This window comes from Zingiber officinale, chromosome 3A (genome assembly GCF_018446385.1).
Source record: "Zingiber officinale cultivar Zhangliang chromosome 3A, Zo_v1.1, whole genome shotgun sequence".
Taxonomy (NCBI): Eukaryota; Viridiplantae; Streptophyta; class Magnoliopsida; order Zingiberales; family Zingiberaceae; genus Zingiber; species Zingiber officinale.
The window spans coordinates 27,105,042-27,112,916 of record NC_055990.1 but is presented as its reverse complement, the minus strand read 5'-3'; the positions used below and the strand labels follow the sequence as shown (position 1 = coordinate 27,112,916).

The 7,875-nt window shown below is 45.0% G+C and overlaps 1 long non-coding RNA gene across 1 annotated transcript; it reads left to right on the top strand.

Moving 5' to 3' along the window:
* Nucleotides 1-6,584: 6,584 nt before the first annotated feature.
* Nucleotides 6,585-7,372, top strand: LOC122053627. Its single transcript, XR_006132271.1, has 3 exons — nucleotides 6,585-6,630; nucleotides 6,718-6,925; nucleotides 7,315-7,372. It is a non-coding gene; the product is annotated as an uncharacterized LOC122053627 (long non-coding RNA).
* The last annotated feature ends 503 nt before the right edge of the window (nucleotides 7,373-7,875 follow it).

The window sequence follows — 7,875 nt, the reverse complement described above, 5'->3', positions numbered from 1 at the left end:
GTTGTGAACTAGAGGTACTATCTTGTGGATGTGATCTTAGGTTCCAACAGCAGCTACCCTAACCGGCAGCTACACCTTTGGTTGTGATCTATTGGTGATCACCTTGGATTCGAGGTAAGGAATAGGATAATTGATCTTGTTGTAGATCACGTATTGAAATTGGATATTCGTTTGATGATCTTGTTCTAGATGAATTTGATTCATGTATTGGATTAGAAATGCATTGGATTAATCCATGATTAGTTAATGCATGTGTGTAGATTTAATTGTGTAAAAGAAATCTAATGAAATGGTTAGGGTTAGGGTAATTAACCCTAATCAACCGTTGGATTTCTAATCTAATTGGTGATTAGGGATTAGGTAACTAACCCTAATCGACCATTAGATTTAAATTGGTAAGTTGAGATTGTGGATTAGGGTTTTACCCTAATTTAGTGTTAGAGATTTTATTTAGCTATTCATGTGGATTTAGCTAAATAAAATATATATGTTGTTTGACGTAGGAGTCTGATTTGAGACAGGCGTCTCGACGTTGACTTCGGATTTGGATTGTACCTTCTATTTGAGGCGGGTACCCTTTGACTTATCTTTTGATACTGTCTTATGATATGTATAGTTTATATATAGTTGCTAGTGATAGGTGGTAGATTTATTTCTTCCCTGGTCTTAGCTAGTTGATACCTATCACGTGCTTCATCTGTTAGTTGCCTTACTTCAGGATTGGATATTTACCTCTTGCCATGTATATATATGTTCATAGAGATGCATGTCTATAGTGCTCTACTCTACCGGATTAGTTGCTTTACATGTGGGATACATGCTCTTGGATTCATGATACTTACATCATTGTTATATGTGATATCTTTGAGTTTATGCTGTTTATATCATGGTTATATATATGCGTTTACCTTTTGGGCACCCGCATATATGGAGGAGGCTATGTTCAGGTATGACATACTGTAGCATCATGCACCATCCTGCATGATTGCATGCTGGGCGATTGACGACTCCATTATTGTTGAGCTCGTCGGCGGCTACAAGGCCTGCACACAACGACCACTGCATGGGTAGTGGCACGGCACAGTGGTGTGTATGACAGGTTCTGGCGCTCATTGGTCCGCTCATGGGTAGTGTGTGACGCAGCGTGTAGCACGAGGATCCCTCCCGTCATTGCGCAGGGTTGAGGCGTTCGCTCCCTCACTATGTTTGAGGTAGGAGGATAGGTGTACTCCGACATCCGTCCACTCGGTCACTCATCGGGGTAGTGACGGCGAGTGCAGTGTCACGACCCTACCTCGGTCTCGCCGCCATCGCAGGCTACCGACTAGCGTCGGGGTGACCATGTCATATCGCATCATATGCACAGTTGCATTTATTGTGATTGTTGCATATTGGATGATGCACTTGGGTGCATATGATTGACATGCATACAGGATACATGTATTTTGTTCTGACTATCTTTATATCAGGATAGATGCCCTAGTGAGTACAATTCTTCTTTATTCAGTTATGCATTTCTTATTATTATTCAGGAGACTGTACTCCATGATTATTACCGACTATGCATACATTATATTGTTAGGAATCTGTATCTGTGGTCCTATGGTTTAGGAGACTGTACCTTAGGATATTACTGGTAGTTATATGTTGCTGTACATATCTATTGGATTACCTGCTGAGTTCTTTGAACTCACCCCGTTGTTACTATTTTTCAGGTTGAGGCCGTCAGGAGATATTCCAGTCGCTAGCCCCATTATCGCGAGGATTTTCTTTGTCGGATTATATTTGGCTTTTGCATCTTATATACTTGTAATGTGGGTTTGTATTGTGGACTTTATGTCGAACATTCGGGTTTACTACTATTGGTTTCCGCTGCGGTTGTATTTCCGTTACTTCGTGGATTTGGTTTTCTTCGATGTAGTGGAGTAGGATGTTTACATATATCTTCGAGATTCTATATCGTCTTTCCTTATTATACTGCGTGGATTGATTATATGTTGAGTTATGTGAATGTTGATATAAACTGCGTGGTGTGTTCTTATTGTATTGTATTGTTCCGGCCGTGTGTGGCCGAGGTATGGAGATATATGTATACTGAGCTTCATATTGTCCGCCGTACAGGGGAGATGCTGCCGAAATTTCTTCGGACAGGGACTACCTGGGGCGTGACAATTTTTGGTATCAGAGCCAGGCTCACGATACTTGCTCTTCGTTTTAGATTTTCGAGGTTTATCTGATACTAATTTATTTGGTATCAGAGCTAGGCTCCGATTTCGGATTTTTGTGTCCTGGAGTTTGTTAGCGTATCTGGATTTTCGGGATTTTATCTGATACCAATTTATTTTGGTATCAGAGCCTATTTGATCCTAGTTCGTACGAGTTTTGCGATACCTACTTGTCGGGTTTCGGATTTACGAGGCTTACTTTCGTGAGCATTTCTCGGTATTTTGGATTTGTTTGGATTTTCGTCGACTTACTCGTTTCGAAATTTCGAGGTATTTTGTCGAGGTTCTGTTTGGGGCTAAGCAGCGACAGGATATCTCCAGACGGCAAATAGGTAATTTAGGTAATTTTTCAGTTCTTATACCTGTAGTGATATCTGGGTAACATTTATTTACTGATATGACACATACGCATATTCCGGTACTTAGACGTGGTCGCACACGTAAGAGGCCGTTAGATTCTCCTGAGACAGTCTTCAGAGAGGTCTGTTAGGGTTGAGTCTGTCCGTCAGGGGCAGACTCCGCAAGTCATTGTGGGTACGGGTGCTTATCAGACCCCGATAGCTCCGACTTCCGAGGTACCTACCTCGACTGCTGGTTACTACATACTCGGTACCTGCACCAGCAGTACCGGTTACATCTTACCCGGTACCGCCCATCGTACCTTTAGTCGTCCCTACTTATGCCTACTCTGTAGTTCCACTAGTGGTTCCTACCCTGTTTATGTGGCAGCACTAGTGGTACCTCTTCCAACCTATCCATCAGTACCACCCATAAGATCAACTCCAGTGATTCTGCCCAGTACCGCGGCGATATCTACGGATATGGTTGTGGCACGAGCATGGATCCCATCCTTGGCGGAGTTGGTGAAAAGCCAATTCACGCCATTTCGCGGGGAGACTAATCCGAGCGTGGCTCAATCTTGGATAGAGTCTATGGAGCGGACATTCTTTTACATGGCCTGCTCCGAAGGTGAATACTTACCACTTACGAGACGGGCAAAGATCCGGTGGGACACACTCGATTATAGCGACTGTTATATATCGAGATTTAGAGGCATTGAGAGTCGGTGTTTTCCCAGCGTATCGGATGACACGTCGGGATTTCTGAGTCTTGACGAATAACCGCCGATGATGGAGTATAATGCCGGTTGGCGATTACGCCTACGAGTTAGTTGCCGATGATCTCGTATGCTTTTGTCCGAGGATCGGACGGGCATCTTCTGAAGATGTCGGTTTTGTTGTTCATCATACACCGAGACACCGGATAGAGCTCTCATGATTGAGTCTACTCGAGAGTGAACGCAGACAAGAAGAGGAAGTGATCGGATCGGTCAGACTCGGATGCAGCAGATCGCACTCAAACGGGTCGAGTACTTCGGGTCATCCGCCGACGCCGCGATCAGGGCGTTCGCTCGCAGGAAGCGATCACGGGTGACTCTTCGCACTGGGATCCGAGATCACATCACCTGCGTGCGCCTTGGGATCGGTTTGTTATTATTGCAAACCGCCTGAGCACTGCTCGCTGAAGGCTCGGCATGTAGCGTTCGGAGTTTCTGTTCCGAGAGGAGTCAGTCCAGGAGATCCGCAGTTTCTTGGGCTGGTGGATATTACCGACGATTCGTTGAGGTTTCTCCGATATTGCTATGTCGTTCCTGACTAGGAAAGGCGTGAAGTTCACGTGGTCGAGGCTTGTGAGACCAGCCTGTGAGTCAAGGAGATTAGTATCGGCATTTGGTTTTACCTTGGTGATGACGGATTCATATACGACGCATCTCTTGAGGCTTGCTTTCGATGACATGGTAGGGTAGTCTCCTATGCTTCTCGTCGATTGAAGGAGCATGAGAAGAACTACCCGAGACATGATTTAGAGCTAGCCGCTATTATCTTTGCTTTGAAGATTTGGCGACATCATCTTTATGGTATTACTTTTGAGATTCTTATCGATCATAAGAGTCTCAAATATATTTTCACCGGAAGGAACTCAATGGGAGATGGATGGAGTTCCTGAAGGATTATGATTGTACTATTAGCTACCATCCGGTAAAGCTAATGTGGTTGCTGATGCATTTAGCAGGAAGTCCAGAGGGACTTTAGCTTGTCACCGAGTTTTAGTCACGGACTTGATTCAGGATTCTCCGAGTTGGGCCTTGAGGGATAAGAGGGTATTCTTGTTACCATGGTTGCTCGATCGTCGATCGGGATGAGGATTCGAGAGGCCCAGCCGGAGATCAGCATTTACAGTTCATTAGCAGCTAGATTGACCGAGTTTACGAGATGATGAGGGATTGTTTATTTCGAGGTAGATTATGTGTACCTCGGTCTCACCCGGTTAGGGAGGAGTTACAGGAGGCTCATCGATCTAGATTTGCTATCCACCGGTGGGACCATGTATCGGGATTTGAGGCGTTCTATTGGTGGAACGGTATGAAGAAGGACATTGCGGAGTTTGTTACTAGATGTCTTATCAATAGGTGAAGGTGAACACGAGACCCGTTTACTTGAGTATCCTATTCCCGAGTGGAAGTGGGAGCACATTACTATGGATTTTGTGGTAGGATTGCCTAGGACTCGACGAGGCCACGATGCGATTTGGGTAATCGTTGACCGATTAACCAAAGCGATCCGAAGACCGATTCTCTGGATCGATTAGCTGAGTTATATTGTCGTGAGATTATTAGATTACATGGGGTTCCTTTGAGCATCATATCGATAGAGACCCACGGTTCACGTCCGATCTCGGCAGCCTTGGGCACAGCTTCAAGACGGCATTCCATCCGCACGGATGGGCGGGCGGACTATTCCATTGGAGGACTTGAGGTCTTGTGTCATGGACTTCGAGGCGCTGGGAGGACCACCGCCATTAGTTCGCCTACAACAACGGCTATCATTCGGCTATCCAGATGGCACCGCTTGTATGGTAGGCCTTGTTTGACACCCATCCTCCGGGAAGAGGTTGGGGAGGCCCAGTATGACCGAGAGCTCAGCAGGATGCAGAGTTAGTTCGCACTATCAGACGGAGGATGTCAGAGGCTCAGGACCGTCAGAAGAGTTATACTGATCAGAGACGGAGACCCCTGGAGTTCTCCATTGGTGATCATGTATTTCTTAGAGTTTCACCCACGAAAGGGGTAAAGAGATTTGGTCTCCGAGGTAAGCTAGCTCCCCGATATATTGGACCATTCCAGATCTTGGAGAGGATTGGAGCAGTAGCTTACCGTCTGGCGCTACCACCATCTATGCTGAGGAGATACGTATCCGATCCGGCACATGTTCTGTCAGATATATCTGTTCCTATTCAGCCTGATGTTACTTACGAGGAGGTTCCAGTGCGGATTCTGGACCACAGGGAACGTCAGCTACGGAACAAGACTGTCCAACTAGTTAAAGTCGGATGGCAGCATCATTCTGACGAGGAGGCTACGTGGGAGCTGGAGGATACGATCCGAGCTCGATACCCTCATCTTTTTGCTTGAGGTATGTGGGTTAGAGTTCCTTCCAGTATTTATACTGTTTGGTTATATTCTAGTGTTTGCGGTTGGTTATACGAAATTTGGGGACCAAATTTTTATTAGTAGGGGAGGATGTGAGATCTCGGAAAATTTAAATAAATAGGGTTATCTCAGAAATAGCCTTATAATATTTTTCCGGAATTTTTAGAAATTTTCTGGGAATTTTTCGGAGCTCGTAAGACAGGTTTTAAGGGGATCAATTTCGGGTTCAGATTAAACCTATTTGGGATACCCGTTTAATGGAGGAAATGTTTTATTTATAAAACCTTTTCCTTTTCTTTTATTTCTTTTCCCTTAAACCGCCGATCCCGAACCCGAGCTCCCCCGATCTCCCCTCTTCCTCTCTCTCTGTTCACTTCCGCGGACAAGCGACGGCGACGGGAGCAAGGGTCCAGCTCCGGCGATCGTCGATCTCGACCCAGGGGAGCAGTCGCCAGCACAGATCCGGACGTGGGTGATTTTCTCCAGCCCTAGGTGAGAGCGCTGATCTTCTCTCGGCGTCGTCGGCGCAGATCGGAGCTCGGAGCATAAGGGTTCCGATCCTCTCCTCCTCTGGTTTCCTTCGATCTCCGACGTCTCTTCTAATCGACTGCCCACGCCCCTGGATCGATCTAGATCCGCTCGATCCCCGGCATAGGTAAGCTAGCTTTAACCGGATCTTCCTCTTCTTTGGGTTTCCTCCGACTCGTGCCCTAGCACAGTCGATAATTCTTCTTCTTCTCTTGATTTTCGCCGAACCATGCCCTAGGTCCATCGCCGGTGCTTTTCCATTTGGATCGTTGCTTCGTGAGAGCAGATCGCTGATCAAGAAGGGAGGTCTTAGCCCTAGCCTCGACCTTTCCTCTTCGACGCGGCTTGGATCTACTGTCTTGTGTTCTAGCTTCCATTTCGCACACGGTAAGCTTCTCAATTAGGTTTTTCTTTAGGTTGCCTTGATGAATTTGGATCTTCTGTTCTTGATTCAAGCCGTAAGATGGTTTCCAGTAGGTTGTGCTGTTCTGGTGGTGGACAGCAGCTCGATCCGGGCAGAGAGGAGGCTCTGTTCCTTTTGATTGAGTGCTGTGGATTAGTATGCATGGTTGTGAGCTAGAGGTACTATCTTGTGGATGTGATCTTAGGTTCCAACAGCAGCTACCCTAACCGGCAGCTACACCTTTGGTTGTGATCTATTGGTGATCACCTTGGATTCGAGGTAAGGAATAGGATAATTGATCTTGTTGTAGATCACGTATTGAAATTGGATATTCGTTTGATGATCTTGTTCTAGATGAATTTGATTCATGTATTGGATTAGAAATGCATTGGATTAATCCATGATTAGTTAATGCATGTGTGTAGATTTAATTGTGTAAAAGAAATCTAATGAAATGGTTAGGGTTAGGGTAATTAACCCTAATCAACCGTTGGATTTCTAATCTAATTGGTGATTAGGGATTAGGTAACTAACCCTAATCGACCATTAGATTTAAATTGGTAAGTTGAGATTGTGGATTAGGGTTTTACCCTAATTTAGTGTTAGAGATTTTATTTAGCTATTCATGTGGATTTAGCTAAATAAAATATATATGTTGTTTGACGCAGGAGTCTGATTTGAGACAGGCGTCTCGACGTTGACTTCGGATTTGGATTGTACCTTCTATTTGAGGCGGGTACCCTTTGACTTATCTTTTAATACTGTCTTATGATATGTATAGTTTATATATAGTTGCTAGTGATAGGTGGTAGATTTATTTCTTCCCTGGTCTTAGCTAGTTGATACCTATCACGTGCTTCATCTGTTAGTTGCCTTACTTCAGGATTGGATATTTACCTCTTGCCATGTATATATATGTTCATAGAGATGCATGTCTATAGTGCTCTACTCTACCGGATTAGTTGCTTTACATGTGGGATACATGCTCTTGGATTCATGATACTTACATCATTGTTATATGTGATATCTTTGAGTTTATGCTGTTTATATCATGGTTATATATATGCGTTTACCTTTTGGCACCCGCATATACGGAGGAGGCTATGTTCGGTATGACATATTGTAGCATCATGCACCATCCCGCATGATTGCATCTTTGGCGATTGACGACTCCATTATTGTTGAGCTCGTCGGCCAGCTACAGGGCCTGCACGTGACCACTGCATGGG